The sequence below is a fragment of the Molossus molossus genome, unplaced genomic scaffold (genome assembly GCF_014108415.1).
Source record: "Molossus molossus isolate mMolMol1 unplaced genomic scaffold, mMolMol1.p scaffold_m16_p_3, whole genome shotgun sequence".
In the NCBI taxonomy this organism is placed as follows: Eukaryota; Metazoa; Chordata; class Mammalia; order Chiroptera; family Molossidae; genus Molossus; species Molossus molossus.
Genome location: NW_023425366.1, coordinates 38,826,178 through 38,851,186, shown reverse-complemented (window position 1 = coordinate 38,851,186; position 25,009 = coordinate 38,826,178). Strand labels below are relative to the sequence as shown.

General features: G+C 39.7%; 1 protein-coding gene and 1 long non-coding RNA gene across 8 annotated transcripts in view; one reads left to right on the top strand and one right to left on the bottom strand.

Moving 5' to 3' along the window:
- PDE4D (phosphodiesterase 4D) overlaps positions 1 to 25,009 on the top strand; it is an 849,054-nt gene that overhangs the window by 770,097 nt on the left and 53,948 nt on the right. The window contains exon 1 of one of the 6 annotated variants that reach the window (XM_036278949.1): positions 24,816 to 24,948. The exons of the other annotated variants lie outside the window; for them this stretch is intronic. The gene's annotated coding sequence lies outside the window, so the exon portion shown is untranslated. Of the gene's footprint in view, positions 1 to 24,815; positions 24,949 to 25,009 lie in introns of those variants that run through there. 6 annotated transcript variants of the gene reach the window in all.
- LOC118641621 lies at positions 4,388 to 24,118 on the bottom strand. Of its 2 annotated transcripts, XR_004961638.1 has the most exons (5): positions 24,008 to 24,118; positions 23,169 to 23,275; positions 22,332 to 22,438; positions 20,279 to 20,394; positions 4,388 to 5,001 (listed from the first exon to the last, which is right to left on the bottom strand). It is a non-coding gene; the product is annotated as an uncharacterized LOC118641621 (long non-coding RNA). The 2 variants fall into 2 exon arrangements; XR_004961637.1 differs by lacking the exons at positions 20,279 to 20,394; positions 22,332 to 22,438.

Here is a 25,009-nt window from a genome sequence, read left to right as displayed (position 1 = left end):
TCTGAATGGTAGAATTATAGGTGATGAAACTACAATTTTTTTTATCTCTTGCACTTCTCTGCATTTTCCCAAATAATCTATAATGAAGGCTACTTTTATATTCAGAAATATAAACATTTTTAATTTTTACAAGCCTTAGTCTTTATAACAGTTATTTATTGAGACAACACCAGACCAGATTAATAGTGCCAAGACTGGAATCTGGATGAAGGCTACCAAGGCCATCTGGAAGTGTGAGTCATTCCGGTGCCATGGACCAGAGGCTCCATGCAAGTACTAGCTGTGTTGACAGTGACTGCTGTTTTCATCGTTGCTCAGGAATCTCCCAGGAAAAAAGGAGAGGTCTTTCCTATTGAATGAAAAGGTAATTCCTGGAACAGAATTCACAAATCAATGAGTGACTGGAATGGATTTTATTAAGGTAGGAAATAATGGTTAGGATGATGGTAGGAGCATCACTGAAATATCCCTGCATCCACTTTTACTCCTTTAATTGCATCTTCTAACTTGCTGGAGCATTAAGTTCTCGCATGGAACATGTTTGCCGTTACTGTTCTCTCTTTGTTGTCCAATGCTGTGAAATCTGTTCATCTTGATTTACCAACTCTCCTAACACTGAGTTATTATAAAAGAGGTATGTGTTTCAATGACATGCGGAATGGAGAATGCATAAGGAGAAAGAAGGACTTAAATTGATTTTTAGAATGCTTTTCTTTGTTTATCCATTAAAAGAGGAGGCAGTGAGTCAGATTGTTTGGGTAATATTGTGCTCCAACTGCACAGAGCTATTCACCATCCTCCAAAAAACCATTTTGATTTTGACCACTTGAATTTGCACACTTTGTTCTTTCTCTTTGGAACACCCTAGCAAACTTTTTCTGTCTGATAAACTCTACTTGCTCTTCCAGACTAAGTTGAAATGTTCCCTCCAGTGTGAACACTTCCATGATTTCAGAAAATAACAATTCTAATACCTACAATTTAATGAGCTGTCTAGTCATTTAGCCAATTCTCATACTATCAGATAAGCAAGGTAGTTTTATCCTCACTTTACAGAGGAAACTGAGGTTTAGAAGACTTGAGTAACTGGCTCAAGAGCACACAACTGTATTTGAAACTCAAATCCAAAGCCAGGACTTTCTGTCTAAGGCCCCTTTTTGAAATCTACATCACCCACTGATCATTTTGTTTTATGTTTATTTACATATTTATCTTCCTCACTGGACTGAGTCTTCCATAATAGAAGATAAATTACCCTTTTTTGGGGGGTAGCATTTTACATGTAATGTTAATCAGATTTAAATTTTTTATTTAGCATTCCTTGTTTGACTCTGTTCCACAGGGCAAGATGCTTACGCAGAAACCAGATGTGTTTTGTCCATCACTGAGTTCAGCACCTGTCACAATGTCTGCCACAGAAATTGCCCAAAATATATTTTTGAATTAATAAACAAATTAACTAACAAATACGTGAACAAATGAATGAAGCAGAAAGACTAAGATCCAGCTCCTAACAAAATTATACTTTTAAAAAAACTTTCAGTTTCCATTGTCTGAATAGACAGTCATTTCCTAAGCGCATGTGACATATACTACCATTATCAACAATTACGTTAACCCAAATGAAATCTATACCCTAAGGGAACCTCAGCATGCTGGCAGTATGTGTTAGGGGCAAGCTTTATGTTTTTTATGAACAAAGACACTGAGACTTCAGAATACTCATCTATAGAGATGTCAGAATTTGTATTTTATACATATCAGCAATTTTTAATCTAGAACTCAAGTAGGCAGTTTAAGCTCTGGATCTCAGCCAATTGGGTTCATGTTTCGTCACTACAGGGTCTACAATAGAACGCCTGTAGTCTTAGGAAGTTTTCATAAATGTTGAGTTATTAAAAACTGACCACATAAGAGTAACATAGCCCCAGCCAGGTGGCTCGGTTCATTGGAGCATTATCCCACACACCAGAAGGTTGTGGGTTCAGTTCCCACTCAGAGCACATACCTAGGTTGTGGGTTCAATCCTGGTTGGGATGCATATAGGAGGCAACCAATTAATGTTTCCCTCTTACATCTACATTTCTCTCTCTCCTTTCCTCTTTCTCTCCTACAAAAAAAAATCAATGAAAAAACATATCCTCAGATGAGGATTAAAACAAAAAAAGAATAACATGAAAAAAATTTACATAATACAAGGTGCTTAGCCTATAAGTAAGTTTAATGTAATTAGAGTAAACTAATATGTATGTGTGTTTACTGGGACATCTGTAATAGTGTCAACAATAAAAAACTTTAAAATAAAAGAGAAGAGTTGACATATCTGTAGAACCATTTCCCATAAAACTTTTAAATAAATTATATAATTATAAATAAAATAATAATAAATTAGTTTATTTGATAACTTTAAAAAATCTTAAAGTTTAAAAAGTATGCTTTTTGTGAAGTAAGTCTATGTCCCATTTGTCTTTTAAAAAAAAAATAAAGCCCATGAGAAATAAGATGTAGCAGAAGGTATTGAATTATTTCTTCTGTAACAGCATAATCTGACATCAGGTTTTAAATACAAAAGAATAGGCAAAGGGATAATGACACTGACTTCAGTTCTAACCCAAATAAAGCAGTAAATGAAATGAAATCAGTTTTTCCTCTAATCTTATGAAGGAAAAAAAAGTGTCATATGGCAAACCCATATGAATCCAATCTGTCTGGTTTATTCATCCCTGCAGTGACATTCAGACTCCAGAAACTGTATCAGAAACCTAGTCAATATTTCAATGCCATCATACAGAGTAGAAATGTGATAAAGTAGGTTATCTAAAGATAAATGGAAAAATATCCTTATGTGAGAATTAAAAAAGAGAGAGAACCAAACTGAATTAACAAATAACCATGTTTTGTGGCATATTGAAAATTCACTGCCAGTAGTTTTATGGTTCATTGTGATAAAATACTGGGGCATAGGTAGCCTGTAGGACCTGATGCCATACCTAACCTTAGTACAGTCAGAGTTGGTTGCTGCATGGTTTATTTTAAGAGCTGTGTAGTCTACCTAGCAGAAAGTGGACCAATTTGAGCTTGGCAAGGATTTTTCAAGGTTAGCCCACAGAACTCACTGTAAAGAGTAACAAGAATGTAAATGTCACCTTGGCTAATGGGTCTACCAATTTGACTTTTAAAATAAGAAACATTTCTAATATATTATATTAGCAAAACTTGATATTATGAGGAGGACCTGAAATATAGCATATTTGGGGACCTTAAAGCTGGATTTTTACTTCTTCCCAGATTTTGTCTCTCTCTTTCTTCACCCTCCACCCTCTCTCCTAGTGAAACCATATATTTTTCTCATGTTTCTTTATTAATGACAACAATAACAAAACAGTTAAATTCTGGCCACAATCCAGGTCCAATTTTTAATTTAAATACCCTTTTCCTTAGAAGTACCTTGGCATTAGTTTCTTACTCCCTCACCTTCCTTTTTGCATTTCTGAATGATATTAATCCACTTAAAATAAGGATTTCAGCCCGGCTAGGGTGACTCAGTGGTTGAGTGTCGACCTATGTACCAAGAGGTCGCCAGTTTGATTCCTAGTCAGGGCACGTGCCCAGGTTGTGGGCCAAATCCCCAGTTGGGGGCATGAAGGAGATGGCCAATCGATGTTCTCTCATCAATGTTTCAATCTCTCTCTCTTTCTCTCTCTCTCTAAAATCAATAAAGAAAAAAATTTGTTTAAACAATAATAATAATCAAATAAGGATTTCATATAAGTTCTTTGGTTTATCTCTTCCCACTGAGGTTTGTCAGTCTGTTCCCTACTTCCATGATTCTGGATCTTTTGGTCGACAGTTTATTTTGTTCATTATGTTCCACAAATAAGTGAGATCATATGATACTTGTCTTTCTCTGACTGGCTTATTTTGCTTAGCATAATACTCTCTAGTTCCCTCCATGTCGTCTCAAAAGGTAAGAAATAAACCAAAGAACTTATGTGCATATATGCACAACCAATCAACATGGACCCTAGGCCAAGGAAGGCAGGAGGGGGATGGGAGCAGGAAGGAGGGCGTCAATGGGGAAAAATGGGGGACATCTGTAATACTTTCAACAATAAAAAATAAATTAAATAAAAACAAAGTAGCAATAAACATTCTAACTTTTTGGGAAAAAATAAGAATTTCAAATTTATACTAAAAACTGATATTGTCTTATTCTCACATTTTTTCAACTTCCTTCTTTTTCATTCCCTAGATTGCTGCCACTGCCAGATAAACTATATCAAATTTTATCTTCTCATCTATAATTTTTAAGGCAATTATTAAAATTGGCTCTCTCAGAGGCTGATACTCTAAGTGTCAGAATAACTTCAGGCATAAAATAGTTTGAATCAATTTATTGGTTGTTTTTTACATGTATCCATTTTATAACCTGCTGTGCATAACAGATTACTTTCTAACCTGACCCTGCCCTCGCCTTGGTCCTGGCCCATCTCAAAAAGTGACTAGCCTAATTACTGGTTGACACTTAGACGCATGTCTTCAAGTTTGGTCATCTAAAGGAAAATTTGCAGAGGCATTTGTAACAAAGACATTTAATTAAGAGCTCATGTTGACTCAGGAATATTATGTACAGCATTGATCCATAGGGTAGCTAATAAATTCATTATGCTGCAAATTATCAGTGACATTGGCCCGTAAGAGTGAAATTTGTCTCAACAAGAATGTTGAAAGAGGCAAGGCAGTGAAACTTCCATTTCTACTGGGAGTGAACTAACTTGCCAAATCTGGACCATCCATCATAGTAAATGTGTTCAAAACAAATCATAGATCTTCTACAGTTCATTGTATTCATCAGCACTCGTGAAGTCAACAGTCCAGAGTAGTCACAGTCACTTTTGGCCAGGTTTTCAACCATCTGTGGTTTAGGCAGTATGCCTCAGCTGTCTTTTTCAAGGATGTGTTCTCAGGTAGTTGAACTCCATGAGCCAGTTTCAACCAAATCTGAAAAAACAAAAGGGCAGCTTGTTTATAAGGAAGGACATTATAGTAAGTTTTCAAAATTGTTGCCTTAAAAACCAAATCGTCTAAAAAGTCTCTTAGAATCACTTAGAGCTTGAATACGTGAATAGAAGACTGTATTTCTCAATTACGTACATGCTAGCACTCATTATGGAGGCAAAACAGTACAGTTAAGTGTCACTTATGTGTATCTCTGAGTGTATGAAGTGTGTGTACATGGGGAGGGCAGGAAAGTGTGCTCAAATATAAAATAATTTAATTATTCATGGTCACTGTTCTAATTGCCTTTTTAAAAATATGTTTTATTTGGATAACTTCAAACTCAGTGGAAGGCTTCATGAACAGTACAAAGAACACATGCATATTCCCACCCAATGTCAACATTCTGCCTCATGCGCTTTATTACATTCTCTTTCTCTTTGTGTATGCACACACACACACACACACATGCACACACACACGATTATTATTCTCTGAACCACCTGAGAGAAAGCTGCATAGATCATGGCGCTTTATCCTCAAATGAACACCTCCCAAGAACAAGGACACTTTTCTATATAATTACAATACAGTCTCAAACATCTGATGGCCTTTGACTATTTCAGCATGACATATATATACCTTTTTACCTCAAATTCTAATCCAGATACTGAAACTGCTAGAAGAAACAGCTCAACTAGAAGAAAGAAAGAAAGAAAGAAAGAAAGAAAGAAAGAAAGAAAGAAAGAAAGAAAGAAAGAAAGAAAGAAAGGCATCTCACTAACATTTTAAAATTACAAACATGTCATGTTAGTATATGGGAAATGACTAAATGCTGGTTTTAGGAAGAAAAAATGATTTAATACAAAAAAGATTTACCTTAATAGATCTTACCTGTTTTGTACTGCATCTTATCCATGGCATTATGGTTAGCTAGCATTCATTAGCACAGACAGAACATTTTATCTTTCTGTATTCTTTATCTTCTTTTTCCTTTTATAACCAGATAAACCAAGAGTTTTAAGGATTGACGTAGTTTCTACTTGGACAATGCCCTTCCCTTGCTGCCTGACAGCATGCAATAGAGAGATGTAGGGGCCCTGCTGGTGTACTGAATGGGTTGAGAGTGATCAGGGGTGTGTAGGTAATCATCCCTTCACAAATATAGTGGTAGGTCTCTCCCAAAAGAGTTCTTATAACTATTTTTATTTCCTATCTTAAATTTTTAATGCAGGTTTAGACTGCTGTGAACAAACAGAATTAAGATTTATGCTTCACAATCTATGCACTTAATTTTGGTAATTAACATTTCTGACAGTTGCAGTTTTTCCCAGAGACATCTTGAGCATGCATATGCTTCTCCATCCAAGTATATCCAACAATATGTCTATGTATTAGTGGGTCTGAGTGAGGAGAATAGTGCTTCAGAAAACTTGAATGTGCAGCAAGATTCTCTGTAGGGGGAGGGCCTGATGCTAGAGCAATCTGTGAAAAGGGGATCCTTTGGTAACTATGGAGGACATTATAGAGGCACAGTCCTGCAAAATCATTTAGAGGCTCTATGTACCTCCAGTGACAATGAACACACAGAGCTGGGCCTCCAGTGTGTGCAAATAATAAGTTTACTACCTCAGGCAGACTCTTCATGTATTCATTCAACAGATTTATATAGAGGAGCACTACTGGGAATTGGGTAATAAATAAGATCCCATGTTCTATAACCTCATGGAAGCTACGCATAAACTGTTTTACTTCAAAACATTGCACATGCAGAGGTATTTTTGCTCTGACCTTATGACAACAGTATGTCATTCTATAAAACTTTCAGACATGACGTGGATGCACAAGAATTTAGTTTTAAAGCTATTGAATTTGCCGGAAGAAAGAACATTGGCTTTAAATGACAATTCACGAAAAGGAATAATTTGGAAAAGACCCTCCAGCTCTTAATGGTTTAACAAGAGCAGTGTGCTCAGAGACTACTGAGTCAGAACAATGTGTGAGCATCCATGTGTTGAAGAGTATAAGTGAGTGGTGGAGGGGGTTGAGGGAAGGAGAACCTCCCCAAAATGACAGTGTTCGTCTTCATGGCAGGGAAACCACTTTTTGGTTCATCCCAGTGGCTTCCAGACTGGAATGACTTCTAAATATGACTGCAAAGACAAATATCTGAGCCCTAAGGGAAGCTCCAGGGTTGTTCTTATAGGGCTTTGTTTAGCATATTTTCTAGAAATCATTTTCAGAAAGTTCTGGAAGCTCTAAACTAGCAATCTGTTACTACAAAATATCTTCGAATTGCAGTAAGATGGCAGTCAGTCCTCCAGTAGCTAAATCACAGCCTGGCCTATGTGGACACACTCCTTTTTTTTTTTAAATCCTCACCAGAGGATATTTTTCCATTTTTGTTCAGATAGAGTAGGAGGGAAAGAGAAGGAAAGAGAAAGAAACATCAATGTGAGAGAAACACATCAACTGGCTGTCTCCCACACAACCCCGACCAGGGCGGGGGATTAACCACAACCACAAGGTACATGCCCTTGACCAGAATCAAACCCGCAACTCATTGGTCCGTGGACCGACACTCTAACCGCTGAGCCAAATGGGCCAGGGTAAACACAATTCTTTTTGACAAGACTAAGCTATGGTCCTAGATCAAGAGAAATACGAGTTTTGTTATTGGTCTTTATGTTAGTTGGGATTGTGTGTCACTGTGAATAGAGATTAAAACAGAAGTAGCTTAAAGAACATAGATGTTTATTCTCTATCATGTTAAAATCTGAATGTAAACAGTCTAGAGCTAATGTGACAACACTGTTCCATAAAGTCTTCAAGGGCATATGCTCCTTCCATTTGGAAACAATACATGTATGTGCCCTTTATGCCTAAATTCAACTCATGGTCCAATATGGCTGCTCCTGCTCCATCCATCAACTTCAATTTAGCCCATAGGCAAACAATCAATAAATATAAGATATATGACAGATGTCTTTTAATGAAGGTTCTTGAAAACTGCACATAACACTTCTATCAACCCATTTATGAGAACATAGTTGTGTGACAACACCTGGCTATACAGGAGTCTGGAAGTTTTCTCTGTTTTGAATGTTATCTATTAATACAACTGATGAAGAAAATCATCAGTATTAGGGGACAGGTAGCAGTCTCTGTGACATTGCTGCTTATTAATAATGTTAAATGTGTTTTAAATATTTAATGTCAGTCTGCTGCACTGTATTTGCAATGTCATTTGTAGTATGGTCTTTTACAGTATGATCTTAGTAGCTGCAGTGTTCAGGAAAGTTGCATTAGGTTTCCTAGAATATTTTTCCTGCTCTGGGTAAGGACCTAAAGATTAAATGTACTAGATTAATCACTAATTAATTTTAATGATATGTGGCAGTAGATTGCCTACCTCAAAGCTTGCATGTCCACCTGGAATTAGGAAGGGAGAAACTAATAGTCCAAAATAGAAGTAGTTTGTATTCTCAGTACTGTTTGATACTCATCATGTTCTTACCAACCCGTTCCCTCATCTAAGTTTGAATCACAGGTACATATTGAACTTAAGGTGGAAAGAGTCCTGAAGTCTCACATAAGAATTACTCTGCTTGTTCTAACAAGATTGTGTCCCAGCAGGCATGCCAAAATTTTATAGCTACAAATAGAGAGATCTGAAAGGAGAGGGGTGGAGGAAATCATTTCTTTTAACTCTACTGCAGTGTCTTGGATTAAGGTAGATGATGGTTACCATTCTGCTGACATGAGTGAGGCAGACATGTCACAAAATAGGGAGAATGAGCAATCACAGAGCTGATTACATTTCCAATGGGGTTTATGGAAGCACAAAAACACAATGTACCAAATGATCCTAAAAGTATGAGGTAATCCAATTTGTTCCATCATTACTAGAAATTAAAGCCAAGCACAATTACATGCCGATAGTAAAAAGAACCCATTCAAGTGCCATTGTTATTGAGTGAATAAAGCGAGCTTTCTGATTACCTTGGGTAGCCACATTTTAATTTTTGTCTGTCCATTTATTCCAAAACACATTAGAGGGCCTTAACTGATTTTAACAAAATGAGCTACATTATTAAGGTGCGGTTTAACCTGAGAACCTTAAGTTTAATTACTAGATTAGAGTTTTCAAATGGGCATATCTTCTACATTTCAGCAAATTTGGGGATGTAATTATTAGGGAGTCTTTGTTTCTTTGTGTTTATTAGATGTCCAAGAAGACAGGAATGACCTAAATTTAAAAAACTGATTTTTTTGTTGTTGTTGCTCCACCAAGAGTCTATCGAAAGAGAGGTGTCTGTTCTTTTAGGATTGAGCCCAAAGCTCTAGAATGCAGTGCTTGGGAGAGGTGTCTCCACAGAGAAAGCCTGGACAGGGTGGAATGCCCAGACTTCCAAGGGAAATGGAGTTGGGCAGCTAAATGATGTGTGATGAACTCTCCCATAAGTAGAGTGTCCATGTGATTAGCATCCAAACCAGGGCACTTTGTGGAATGAAAGGCAATGCTATTCATAATTACATTGGGATAACAGACATAAACCTGGTAAATGCCAAACCAATGGGATGTGTAGACCCCCTATCCATAAGAAACAGATACCTAAACAAATAAACATAATAAAGTTTTTAGGTACCCAGAGGAAAAAATGGAGAAAAATGGAGGCAGAGGTCACTCTACCAGGGCTTTCTCTCCCAGCACAAAATTCAGTCTAATCATATGATATCTTGGACTGTGAGTTTTACAAGACCCTGAACCATATTAATATTCCTCTAACTATAGTTACTGATTCTCAGATGTATTAGTAGCTCTGGAAACATTACAGAAAGGTAGCCTTAATACAGAGAATGCTCCATGCATGTTCAGTTGATTCAACAAACATTTGGTGGATACCTGGAATGTGACAGGCAGTGTTTAGCACCAGAGATTGAAATATAAATTTGATATGGTTGCAGCCCTGGAGAAATTCAGTAAAACAAATCATTGTGATAGATTGATTAGTGATTTAATTACTTGAAAAGTTAACTTCAGGTTCGGCTATCATACATCAAACATGATATTTGCCAGTATCTGTCTTTAAAGGGAACGCCTGCTGGGTGGTAAACTGGATTTTCCCAGTCCCCTACTAATGGTAGACACCATGGCAAAATAAACAGGGTAAACAGGCTGTTTTAATGAGGTGTGTATAATTCAGAGGTCCTTGTTTCCCAGACTGCTAATGTATTGATTTTTCCACCTGCAAAGCCCTTTCCTACCATCTGAGCTGTTCTGACCAAAACAGAGACAGGCTACAGAGATTTTTGGATGGCTGAGTTTAAAAGGTTTGCTTATTTAATTAGATAAATAACTTGAGAGCGCTTTCCAGGATTACTGTTCGTAGTCACATTGGTAAAGCCTAGACAGACTCAGTCAGCCCATGGATCACGGAATCAGGAAGAAGCATGAAACATTGAAATGAGCTGGGAATAATTTTTTAAAAAAATTCAGGCATGTTCTGTGTGCCTGCATGTACAATTCGTCATCATTTTTTGGACACTTACTACTTTTCAAGCTTTGCTTTACATGTATAATCCTATTTAATCTTCAAAATCACCCTATGATGTAGGTACTGCTCTCCATTTTACACATTAGAGAACAAGCTGAGACAAGTTAATTGGTTTATATGAGGGTCTCACACTAGTCAGTGGCAAAGCTCATGTTTAGGACTGCCTTACTCCAAAAGTGATTTTCTTGCATTTTCAGTTTTTGTAAAGTCCCTCTTTGGCCCAGAATAACCCAGTATAATCCACTCAGGGATTAGGTACAGGGACCCTCTGGCCTGGTTTCTAAATAAAGGAATTAAAGTGGAAAGTCGAAGTTGGAGTAGGGGTTTAACTCAAGTTGAATAGATAACTTCCTGTAGAATCCAACCAGTTTAGATTCAGGTGCCAGTCTCACCCTGAAGGAGAATTATGTTAGCAATGCTTGCTTGCCCTGATGAATTCATTTCTAAAGTTTCATTGTCCCACAAAGAGAGCAGAACCTTGGGATCAGACAGCCCAGTTCCTGGGGAAGGAGAAGCAGGCAGAGGAAGCAGCCTATGTGAAATTCAAGCTTCAAAATGTTATCAAGTTCTCAAAGGGCTGAGTTTTCCTCACCCACTTTCCTGGCAACCCCAGTTTTTCTCCTCTGCCTCCCACAGTTGCCTTTTTAATCTCTCTTTTTGAATAAACATGATCATCCATCAATCAGCTTCCAGTTGGTTGATTTTCTATACTTTTAGAGACTCATGCCTACTCATTCCTCCTTCACCCCAGTGGTTGAAGCCTCCTTTTCTCCCTCACTCCTAGGCTTCCACTGCAGAGAATTTGGAGAGTTGAAGGAAAAAAAAAAATGTTTTGTGCTTGCTGTGCCTGAGGCCTGGAGCCAGGAGCTCATTCTTGACCCGTGTGAGCCACCGGACCCACTCTTCCTGTTGTTCTCACATTGTTCCCTTAATCCCAGCCAAGTTTACAGACTCTGACCATGAGTTATCAGGTGGAGGAGAGTGCAGACTGCCTCTCCAGGCAGCCTGGATGGACCCTCGCAGCTTTCCTGACCCGTACATACTTCTACCATAGCACACATGAATTGCTTTTGAAGCCACTGGGTTGTTCATTGGTTGATCAGAACCTCTAGATTGTGGGCTCCCAAAGCAGAGATTTTCTGAATTCAGCTCTTAAATTGAGCATCTCTTAGAGTGCCAGATTACCCCGCACCAAGTAGTGAACAAATAGTTATATATGATAGTTAACTGAACCAAAGTTTAAGTTGACAAGGATGAATTATGTAACACTGTCAACTTTCCTAACTGTAGAAAGGACTCACCCCCCCCCCCCCCCCCCCCGGTCGAACCTAAACAGACCAAATATGTGGATTCCCTCCAACTCCGGAACCCATCACCCTTAGTGCCCTCCCGAGTGCCCCAGCTCCATGAGTAATCTCAGAATCACTCCATTCCAGACTTTTCTGCTGCTCCTAAGGACAGCTTGTCATCTGCTTTTATGTAGAGCTTCCTGTAAAGGAGTGTTTCCACAAAGGAGTAACCTGTGAGAGGCAGGAATACAATAGAGGGCAAGAAAGAGGGAAGGAAGGACTGGATGAGCAAGTGACAAATATGACTAAATATGCAGAGATGAGACTCTAAGGAGACTTCCTGACCAGGGTGGGTGTGTGTAGGTGGGTTCAACCACGAGGGATGGTGAGGACAGATGGGTCCAGTGTGGTGATTTTAGAGGGGCTCTCAGGGGTTTAACTGAAGTTCAGATACAAACCTACAGGCAATAAAAACCAGAATTTGGTCTTGCATGAGGAGAGATAGTATTATATAAGAGGTGCTTTGGGAACATAAGGTTATGTAGGAGAGACTGAAAGAGGAAAAGACCCCTGCCCGGACGGTGTGGCTCCATGGTTGAGCGTCGACCCATGCACCAAGAAGTCGCTGGTTTGATTCCCTGTCAGGGCACATGCCCAGGTTGTGGACCTGATCCCCAGTGGGGGGCATGCAGGAGGCAGCCAATCATTGTTCTCTCTCATCAATGTTTCTCTCTCTCTCTAAAATCAGTAAAGAAAAAAAAATTTTTTTAAAGAGGAAAAGAAAACAGCTATAATTTCCAGTAATTTTTTGGTAAGAGTTTAAGAGCTGTAAAGGAAAATGAGGACCAAATGGAAAATTTTATTTTTTCCTATTCATTTGCCAATAAAAGGGTTAGAATGTATGGCAGTCTTCAGGAAATAGTGCTCCCTATTTGGTTGGGTCATTAGTAATTGTTAGGTCATTGGAGTCAGATATTTTTGGTCAGGCCAAGTTCCTCACAGGACATTTCATAGGGGTCCAGTTGGTCCATGGACAGCTGAGATCATTTGGCCAAGGCCATTCCTGAGTAACGGTTGGAAACAGGAAAGGAATCTCTGTCTTTTGACTCCAAATCAAATAGTCTTTCAGTGACACCACATTAGCATTCCAGATTCCAGAAACACTTAATTTCTCTACCTTGAATTTATAAGGTCCTTAAGGGCTTTTCTAAAACACTGATCTCAGGAAGGTTTTTGTCACTTGTGCGAAGGATCTGAACTTTTTAGTTTGGTCCTTAAAATAATTTAACTCTTTTTAATCAGTTGCCAAATTTTTTTAACATAAATTTTGCATTAAAATATCCAAATGTGAGGATTATCTTGAAAAGTCCGAAGACCTGGCAATCTGTTGGCCTGCATTTCCGCATGTGCTCTCTGAAGTCCTACCGACTGGCCCGGCGTCCCCCACCAGCCACATCATTCATCCACATGATCCGTCTGCCTCTTACAGGCCCCTCAGTGGATGATCCTTGCTTTATGTATTCAACTGGCAAGATTCTAGCACACATGAGAAATGATTTACAAAGTACCTACCTATTAAACAGCTCATACCTTAGAGATCTCTGTGTTCTACTTACTTCACCCTTCCTGTATGAAAGTAGGCGAGTTTTTATTATAAAGTGGGAGGAACAGAGAAGAGTTAAAACAAACTAACTTTAATTAAGCTGGGTGATTCTCTACCTAGTGTTTTCAAACTTACTGGTAGATTGCAATATCAATTTAGTGGATCACAATCAAGATTTTTAAATGAAATAGAAAACATCAGACTGAGTCATACATGATAAGAGTAAATATTATTTCATGTAAGTTCTATTTCAATTCTTTATACGTTGAATCAAATATATATGTGTATATATGTATGTATTATGGTTTCAATTATATATAAATTTCCTTTATATTGCATATATAATTCTTTTAATTTCTTTCAGTTAAATTTAAATGTATGATTTGTTAAAGACTGTGAACAAATTTTGCCAAGACTATTTTATATAATGTAATAGTGACTATATATAATATATGATGATATTATATTATATTATTCACTCCCCCTACCTTTTTAAACAAATACAGATATCAAAATATTCCTGTACTGTACATATTTTTTATGCTAGGAGTAGGTACCCACACTTCTTCAAAAAGGAGCACAATTAACAATAGTATTCATTGTACCTTCTACTTTAAACAAGTATACTTATCATAATACAAAATATGTTTCTTACTATGGCTCACTATCAAAAAAAGTTTGAAAGCCACTGCTCCATCCATTTAATCTTCCCCCCAAACTCTATGGGCGCAGTCTGGGCCTTCAGAAGAAAACACAGTCTCCACAGGAGTTGGTCTCCCATAATTTTTGCGCATTGGAAGATATCAAAAAATGCAAAAAAAGGAATAGTTTGGTTAGCTGGGGCCTTCAAGCTGATGAAGAAAGGACATTCTTGAGGCGGGCAGCCATGATTACTAGGTCAACAAGGAAAATCATGAAAACAAAATATAAAAACCAAAATTAGAATGTGGACCCAAATATCCATAAGCCTCTTCATTGGTTAGATTTACAACAAAAAATTTATATGAAAAAATAATAATAATTCCAGTGAAATAATGGATATACTAAGCATAGTAGTATTAGCAAAACAGCAAAATTCACAGAACTTAAAAGTTGTACTTCAAGAGTTAAGAAATGTAATGCTGTTTAAATATATATGTATTAAGTCACCAGAAGGACATATTATTACAACAATCAATTTTAGTGGATGTCAGACTTGTCTTAAATCAAAAACCTTCTACTCATATTAATATAGAATGATCTTAATGTAAAATATTCACAGGTTAAATAATTCTAGCTAGTAAATATGCCCTGGAGATTTATAAAAATATATATATAAAATGTACAAACATTATGTGTTCAGACAACGAGAATAAAAATGCTATACATTTTTTTCTCTTATCAAGGAACTATAATTTAAGCATAAACCTGGAATACTCAAAATAAAATTCGGGTTTCCAAGATCAAAGCATAGTAAGAAGTGTCCAGATTTTGGTGAATAATATGTTTTCAAAAGCCATTCTTAAGAATGAAATAAAACATAAGTGGCATGCTTTATGCATCTTGCATAATAAAACAACTGCAGTTGAAATTGTTTAAAGTAGCAGATACAATAAATACTGTTGCTAATTGTGTTCATTTTCAGAGAGATGCAGGTACTGACTACTACTGGCATCAAAAATACATACAGAATTGTTTTGATAGCTTTGTGCTCCATGGGGAAAAGCACTATTCAATTTGCAGTTATAACTGCTTTGTCCAGACATCACCTGAAGACTGACACATCCACCCTTATGTGGGCTGTCCCTTGATATACTGGTGAAGTTTCCCCAGAGCCAGGCTGGGACAACTTCACCATAGCTGACCCCAGTGCAGTGCTGCCAAGGGCCCTGACACAAGCAAGGGTCTAGGCAGGGGAAGGCTGGCATTGCATGAGACCGACGACTCCAGGCAACTGATCATTTGCTCTAAACTGGACAAGTCCAGGTTCTAGGAACAAAGAGGCATTGCAAATCCTACTTTATGTTTTTCTAGACACAAATGTAGTTTCTGAGAAGTGTGCAATTTTATGGAAATAAATGGATTCTAGCCCACCCCCACTCCCACCCATCACCTCCTTCTCCCCACCCCTCCAACCCCTGCCAAAAGAAAAAAGAAGAGATTGGGGGGGGGGGGGGCGGAGAAATTGCTGTTAAAATCAGCTGTTATGGCCTGGCTGGTGTGGCTGAGTGGTTGAGCGTTGATCCATGCACCAAGAGGTTGCCGGTTTGAGTCCTGGTCAGGGCACAAGCCCAGGTTGTGGGCCAAATCCCCAATGAAGGGCATGCAGGAGGTGGCTAATCAATGTTCTTGCTCATAAATGTTTCTATCTTTCTCTCTCTCTCCCTTCCTCTCTCTCTCTCTCTAACATCAATAAAGAAAAAAAGTCAGCTGTTAGGTATTACATGTAACAGACTTGATAAATATTTATAATTGTTAACAAGTCATGCATTTAAGTAGAAATGAAACCCACAAAAATGAAATAGGCATGTGGATATGTGACTTTTAAATTAAAGTTAGTCTTAAAATTCAGATAAAATTATTAGAATGGCCTGGAGGGAAGCAATCTTCTGTAGGATTCATTTTTAGCCCTATTTTCAAAAGAGAAAACTGAGGCACAGAGAAGTTAAGTAATTCACCCAAATTTGCCACATGGTTGCTAGGTTGCAGAGCCAGCATTTGAGCCTACATCTCTGTTCCCAATGTCATGCTCTTTCTATAGCTCACAACTGTCATAATAGGCCACTAAAATGGATATCTCATGAACGCTGCCTATCACTTGCTGTGCATCTGGACTACTGCAATGGATCCCTGGTCTCCCTCCTCTCTCTTCTTTATTGTCTCCTCCTGGGCTACCAGTGCACTTATCCAATTCCAACAATATCCATTAGCTCAAGGCCACACATTTAAGTATTCAACTCTATTTCCCTTCTCCACCCTTCAAGGAGTCTACTTCATTCAAGCTATTTACCGCCCACAGATGTAACCCTGATCCAGGCTCCAGACATTTCTTCTATCTGAAAAGAATGCCAGCTGACTCCCTCCTCCCACAGACATTCAAGTCACAGACTTCGTCGTCACAGACTTCGTCGTCAAAGACGTACATCCAGGTTCACCTCCTTCCTGGAACCCCGTACACTTAACTACAGTCCATACCGCCCCCTCCTTCTGGACTACAATAGCACTCCCGAGCTGAATGATTTCTATGCCAGCAGCAGCTGGTCATGTGTCTGATTTTCTCAGCAGGATATTATAAGGTCCTTCCCAGATCCAGGCCACTGAATCTTTCATGTTCTTGTATTTCAAAGCAACAGAACATCAGAGAGGCTCAATAAATATGTATGGGCTTTTTTGACTGCTCTCTTTCTGGGAAAAAGCAAAAGAGAGGAAGGAATGGGAGGAGGAAGAGTACTCTCTGACCATTCTCAACAGGACTCGAAGGCCCTGAGAAGAGGAAATAAGATGTGTTTGGTGGGGATTTTAATATATGGGAACCTATAGAACTCAAGTATTGTGTTTGTCTTCTCACCTGACATGGTACAGGACAAAGTTTTCCCAAGTATGCTTTAAGAGATGATAGTTGCATAAAATAAAATAAAATTTGTAAAATGGCATTAAATGAGTTTCTTTGCTGTAGAATTTCTAGGTTTTTGGTAGGTTTGTGTCCATTACAAATCACTGCAAAGAGGCTACATTTTCAACTATTCCCAAACTTGCTTGATCACAGAATTCTTTTGGTAAGAAGAATCCTGTAGGAATAATGTTTATGTGAACATTCTTTGGGAAATGTTAAACTGTTCCTCCCAACAGACTCCCAGTAAATGGTGCTTTCATTACCAATGATATATCTTGTACATAATTTTTATACATAGTGACTTTGCATTATTTTGTGTTTGTGTGTGTGTGTGTTCTTGCGAAGACTATTCTAGACCTTAGTTTTTTTTTTTCACTCATATTCAGCCCAGAACTGGTTGATGTTTGAGGCTTGATGGTGATGATAGGAAAATATAATTGGTTTAGGACTGAGAACGTGTAAGAGAGGAAGGAACCTCCTGTGTATTAAATGCCTTATTGCAGATTAGCTTATTTAAACAACCTTGTAAGGTTTTTCTCCAACTGGCAATGGCACATTTGCCCTCTATCTCAAATGTCACCTCCCATTCTTCACCTAGTTAACTCTTCAATTCATCCTTGAAGACTCAAGGCTAACATTCCACCTCTCAGAAAGCTTTCCCAGATCTCTCCCAGGCTGTGGTAGGTGACACTCTCCCTGTCCCCTTTCTCTGCCATGTGCTCACCTATACGTACCGCCTGGTTTTAGTGGACAAGTTACATACATACTGTTCCATAACTGTCTTCCTCATTGGACTATGAGTTTCTAAAATCCCAAAGTTATTTCCTTCTCTTTTGCATACTCAACACCTAGCACATAGCAGGTGTTCAATAAAAGATCATCATAACCAGTAGATTAGAAAGTCTATGAGAGTAGACAGGAGCTTTCAACTACTTTGTTCATTGCTAAATCTTCATCATTTAGTGCAGTGTTTGGAAAAGAATCTATTAGGTGAGCAATGCAAGGTTATTTAACTCATGGTCTCTCTCTTAAATTAAAATAATCTACAAGGTACTTTTTTTTTTCTTTAATCCTCACCTGAGAACATTTTTCCATTTTTTGTTCAGATAGAGTGGGGAGGAGAGAGAGAGAGAAAGAAACATTGATGTGAATGGGACACATGGAGCGGCTGCCTCCTGCACAACCCAACCAGGGCCGGGGACAAACTGCAACCGAGGTACGTGCCCTTAGCGGGAACAGAACCCGGGTCTCTCTGGACCACAGGTCAACACTCTAACTGCTGAGCCAAACCGGCCAGGGCTACAAGGTACTTTTTATTATCCCCAATCCACAGGTGAGGAAATTAAGGTTTAAGAAAGATTAAGTGATATGCCAGGAATTATGGCTTACATGTAGTGGAATAGAGATTGGAACCTCCTTGTACTCTTCCAGTTTTAGTCAAGAGATACTACTGCTTATAGTCAAACACAGGTCATATGGAATCTCCAACCCAGACTGTCTGATTAAACGTGGCTCAAATCCCAATTCCTTGGACAAAAGCCCTCTCTACTCTTATATTGAGTTCCACAGCTTTCTCTTCTTTCTTTGCCTCTTCTCTTCAGTGTCAACTCAGGCTGACATTTTAGTTTGGGCCAATCTGGCCTCTGAGTTCAGTCCCTACACTGGGTTAAAACAAAACAAAACAAAGAAAATCTCTTTATCTCAGCAGTTTATGCCTTCAGTAACTTTATTAAAGATTGGAAGGAGAGGGTGATTTATAGAATGGAATTACCCTATAGACCAAGTTGACTACACACACACACACACACACACACACTCTCTCTCTCTCTCTCTCTTCTGAAGCAATTAGCATATTTTTCCCCTCTCCTATGTAGAAGAGACCACAGATCAATTCCGCACAAACCAGGGCTCCTTAAAGTCTCACCTTCTATATAAGTAGCCTTATCGAACATTTTCCTGCATGTAGGCTCTCCCTGAAAGAAATTCTGGTGAAAACAGTTATGGTGAATACAGTATGATTAAAATTTCAGTGACTAGAAGACTGTAGTTTTAAGAGCAAGAAGTCTATTCCCTCACAAGTCACTTTGGGAAGTCCTTTTCTATTCTCTTCATGCCTGGCATATCTTGTGAACATATGCCTATGTAAAATTTTAGTTCTGAGATTGTCTTAGATAAGAATAATCATCAGAGAAGCAAATGTTCTATAAATTATTAATTTTATTCCACTAATAATATGGCCAAAGATAATGCTCTCACTGACTTCAACCTTGCCTCCTTCAATCCCATTACAGAGCCCTAGATTTTCCATCTAAATAAGGTCAGATCCCATTTCATACAGTACTCTGCATCACTCAGTGGTTCCTACTCGAGGTTCAGTCCAAAGCCCCTACCTTCAGATGCCTGACAAGACTTCCATGGCCAGTGTCTGTGGGTTTCTGCAGCCTCTTTCCTCCTAAGCAAGGCCCTGCCCATGGTAGTTCCTTTCTCCACAGACATATGCACACATATCTCAGTGAATATAGGCTCATGTGTTTGTTCATACTGTTTTCTCTTAAAAATACTTCTCAGCCTTTTATCTCCTGTTTCTTTCATTCGGACTCAGCCTTCTCCCACTCTACCTCTGTCCCAGTCTGATTTGAATAGCTCTCTTTTATTCTCCCATAGCCCATGTGTTTTCTTCTTTCAGAATGCTTTCTAGTAAGGTACACTGAAATTCATTCCTTACTGGACTCGAGGGTTTCCTTGGATAAGAGACACGCTCTTTTTATCATCTTGTTATTACAGACTCTGTTAAGTACATGACACGTAGTTGGTGCTAAATAAATTACTGCTGCTGCTAGAAGTTGACTTACTGATGGTACTAGAAGTCACTAAAACCCAATCTTGTATTCATTTCATTTTAAAGTTCTACTAGAGCCTTAGGGAAAGCACTAGAAAAAAAATCATAGATAGTGAGAAGATAAAAGGGAAAAAAAACTCACAAAATTATGCACCTCTTCCCTTTGGAGGATTTTTGAAGTACTAAGAGAAATTTTATGTAGTTCATAAGATTTTAAAATACTTCAAAACAAGAACTTTGATGCCAGAAATACACTTGGACCTGAGAGCAGCTTGCCACTGGCAAGCTCTGCTTAAACCTGTTACATGTACACATTGAAAGTGACTCCAACTCCTTCATGTATTTCCCATCAGATAAAATGCATGGAGAGAAAAAATGTCAGCAAAAGTTAAAACTAACCTGCACAAATCTTTTACTGTAGCAAACTCAGGGAGTAACTAGCTCGAAGCAATACATGGTGAAATAGAAATCATTTTTCTCCAGTTCTGCCTACATCAGATACCATCGACTCCATCCTGAGGAACAAAGGGGAAATTTTGGTGGGAATTAGGAGAGGAGATGGCTGGAATTGGCTAAGAAGATATATAAGTATCTGCTCTCAAGAGCTATTTAGTGAAGTGGTGTTTTTGTTTTTGTTTTATTAATTTTAAGAAAAACTAAATCAGCTGTTATAATTTATATTTATTTTTTAATTAAGTATAAGTAAATGGTGTTCATAGTAAGTGATTTTGGGGGGCCTGTTCTCTTCATTTACACCAATAGGCCTATCTAGGAATTATGACAACCTTATACAGACCTTTAGTCATTCAAGTACTGGCAAAGAAGCCAACATCCACACAGTTACACATCACGTAGAGTGGATCCTTTTACCTCAATGGTCAACATTGCTTAAGTTGTGGGTAAGAGTAATTGCTAAACATTTCACAAGAAACCGACCTCAACCCCTCGCTAACTGCTGTGGCTCTGAAGCGATTACTTTTTTCCTTTGCAAAGGGAAGCTGCTGCTTCAGCATCTTCTCCTGGAGCCCCTGGCACCATTTCAGGCCATGTGTCAGGGGAACCCTTGATCGCATCACAGTGACGGAAGCCAAGTGCCGGCCTACAAGAATTGAGAACTGTTTGTTCACAGAAGATCCTGAGTAGAACCGCGGGTGTTACATAGTTCAAGGGTGCCTTGAAGAAAACCAGTGCTGCTGTAGGAGGGTTCTTCCAAAGGCTCGAGTGATTTCTCCGTTGCTCTTTGATAGCGCTCTCCTAGCTTTTATGAACTTTCGCCAACAGTTGTTGGTTGGGAGTTTTTCTCCCTGTAGTTCCTTGATTTAGCAAGATTTTGGATAGTTAAATAGAAGAGTTTTCATACGTTTTCAAGTGGTGCCACAGTGAATACTACTCTCTGGGGTAAAAAGTATTTTATTATGAACACAGTTTGTGTTTTTGGTAAAATCCAAAGTTAAACGAGCTCACTGTTTGTGTCCTGCTGTCAATGACATTTATGTGTGTTGTTTGGTGTGGTGATTCAATTTCCTGTAAGATGGCTAGCAATTTCACATTGAGGCTTTGTAGTAGGGATGAAAAGGTCAGTTACTCAATTTCTTAGAACATTTGGGGTTAAAATTCCTAAAAGTTAAGCTTTCATAATGATCCTGAAAAACTGTGGTCAGCTATATTGCCTATAAACCTAGGAATTTGGAAAAAGTAGTATTAGCTCTTTGCTAATATCAACAATAATTCTTTATTTGAGCAACAGTTTAATAGAACAAACTGTTCTTTACTCTGCTATTAGTAATTATTTTCTTCTTGGTAAGTAGATGTGCTCTGTTCGTTTTTTTCATTCTCCAGATTTATACAGTACATGCAGATGTTAGAACTTAAATACTTAAATACGTTTATGGCCACATTATGATTGCACCCAAATGCTGATTGTCAAAATAGCTTATCTATAATTTGGACATAAAGTACATCTTCTGAAATAAGTTGTCCCTATTGTCCCTGTACTCCCTTCCTAAGAGAGAGTCTTGTATTTAAATGCATAATGTTTTGAAGCATTGGAACTTTCCTGAATTACATTTCTATTACGATTAAAAAATAAACAGTGAAATATGTGGTGCCACATTCTGTTAGGCCCAAGGCCTGTACTTCTGAAAAGCTTTGAGAAGTTGGTGAAGATGGGAGGGGATTACTTACATAGGAGCCCAGACTTTGGAAGAATTGAAGTGCAGGGAAAAGGAACGTGGAAAGCCAAACCTTAGTGGTATGGAGAGGGGTTCCTGTTTCTGTTATAATCAATAACTGGAAAGATAACAGTGAAAAAGTCCTAGACACAATGGTTTTGCATCTTTAGCCCACTGGTGTGCTAACAGTGCACAAATTACCCAAAATAAGTAAATTTCTTCTTAAAATAACCTACATCACTATTTTATACAGTAGAGAAATGAAAAAAGCAAAAACAAACCATATAGGCCTGGCAGGGTGGTTTAGGTGGTTGGAGCGTCACTGAGTACACAAGTTTGCAGGTTCAATCACTGGTCAGGGCACATGCACAGGTTGCAGGTTCAATACCTAGTCGGGCACATATAGGAGGCAACCGATCCATGTTTCTCTCTCACATCAATGTTTCTGTCTCCCTTCCTCTATCTCTAAAATCAATGGGAACACATCCTCGGATAAGGATAAAAAATATATATATATACACATTTATATATATATATGCATATGTATGTATATATATATATATATATATATATATATATTTAGTAGATGTAGTACCATCACAACTTGGTACTGCTATGCTTGCATATGGAAGATATTAAGTACAATGAAAATGTGTTATGGTCAAAGGCTTAATTATTGTTTATAATCTTAAGGGTATAGGATTACAAGGGACTTTCTATATTATGTCTTCGTATAATATTTCAGTTTTTACAACAAGCATGTTATATTTCTTTATATTCTTATAATCAAGACAAGACTATACACAAAAAATATTTTATACTTACAATTTAAAATTATGTTTAAGGTTGTCCTATTGTCAGGGATAAAAGCTCCAGTCTTACACTTTATAACTCACTTAGCAAGGTTTAGGCAGTTGTTTTTTCACCTCAAGTATATATTTACAGAGACTGGTGTAGGAAAAAACAAACAGTAGAATAGAAGAGGCAAATTTTAACCTAGAGTTCTCAAAGTAAATAGCAACAGTTCAAGAACCCTTGATAACAATGAGCCATGTGGTACTTGTAACGAATACTTAGAAAGTTATTCTAACTTTTACAAATGTTATATAAAAACCTACCTGGAAAATCCCATGAGCCTGAAATTCAGTCTATGAAATTCTTTGTTGTGCCGCTGATCATTTATAGAGCCTAAATTTCAAAGGCAGAATTTCTTCTCTTTTAATACCTGTAGATTCCAAGACAAAGAAAAGCCATCTCACCACCTTCATGTAAACCTTTCAATGTATTCTTTCTAATTGAAAATAACAAAGTTGGATAAGATGGACTCTTGGGAGTTTAGATTATTTTTCCCCTCTGAGAGGTTTACTTATCGGAATGCTAATGTAGTGAAGTTCTCTGCAATTGATGTGTTTATGGAGAGTGCCCATGGTCCCCAGGTCAGCTTTTGTAAATAGAGCCGGCTTTCATACAGGGTCTTTTCGTTTTCGCACGTTTGTAATGCATTCGGTGCATAGTGACCAGAAACACCCTGCCAGACTTTTCCCCTTGGCATCACAAGACCATCCTGGTCTCTGACTTGCAATTCCACAGGCGCCTGGAGCGCTGTGCAGGACGTGTGTAAACTGCCCATACCATGTGGTGCGTTCGCATTGCTGTAGCTTTAAGATAACTCTTAGACAATTCTGAATGTGAAATTACAGCATATTGTCAAACCCGAGACTTCTAAAGCGTTCCGCCACAGCATTGCATGTTTTTGTTTGCTTATGTCCGCTCCAAAAATTTGGAGTCTGGTACTTAGCAGGGACTGGGGACTGGAGTAGTCTGGTCTTGATAGACATGCTTTTATTCCCACAACCACCCTGTCCTTGAAGTAGGCAAATCCTCAACCCTCAGACACGAAGGCTCAAAAACCCTCACACCCCAACCCTCAGAGACGGTTGCGCGGGTCCTAAACAACCTTGTCTGTGCAGCCCTTCGGGTTCCCCGCGAAACCTCCCAGGAAGCGGCGGCAGTGCAGACGATGAGGCTCGGGCCATCGGAGCGACCCGGGAGGGGCAGCGGCCCCGCGGGCGCTCCGGGTCCCCGCGGGCAGGTGCGCGGCCGCGCGCGTGCGCGCCAGGTGCCGCCAGAGCCCCGCGGCCGGCGCGACCCCGGGCGGCGGGCGGGCGGCGGGCGCTCCACGCCGGGTTTTCCGCCGCGCCCCTCGCACAGACCCACCACAGCCCCAGTCACACTCGCCCGCGCCGCGCCTCTCCGGCTGTCTTCAAAGCGCGCGGCGCCAGGCGGTGCTGGCGATGCCACAGCGCGGCGGCGGGACCGAGGCCGAGGGGAAGGACGCGGCGGGGGGCGCAGGCTCGGGCAGTTCGGCTCATTTGTAGAGCTGAGGACGGCCGGCACGCCGAGGCCGAGGGGGCGTGCGGGGAGTGTTCCCGGAAAGCCGCGGCGCTGGAGCGGCGCTGCGCCCGCCGCCCGAGGAGTTGAGAAAGAAAACAGGAAGCGTGGTGGCCGCGCAGCCGGCCGCGGCTGATTCATTCCTTTGCCGAAGGCTCGGGCGGGGCGGCGCGGAGACGCGCTCGGGGCTGGCCGCCGGGGGCACCGGGCGGCGGACCAGTCGCTCCCTCCGCGGGGCGGGCGCCCGGCGCACGCGCCACCCCCTTCGTCATCCTCAAGGACTAGGACTCCGGCCGCCGCACCGCCTCAGAGTCGCACCGTGGTGTTTTCGCCCGTGTCCCCGTGTAAAAGTTGGCGTGCGGCACTTGGCGCGCCCTCCCCGGACGCCGGACTGAGACGCCAAGCTGGAGAGGCCGAGCGTCCCCGAGGCCCCCCTCGCGGTGCCCGGCTCGGCAATATGAAGGAGCAGCCCCCATGTGCGGGCACCGGGCATCCGAGCATGGCGGGGTACGGCAGGATGGCCCCCTTTGAACTCGCTGCTGGCCCCGTGAAGCGCTTGAGAACTGAG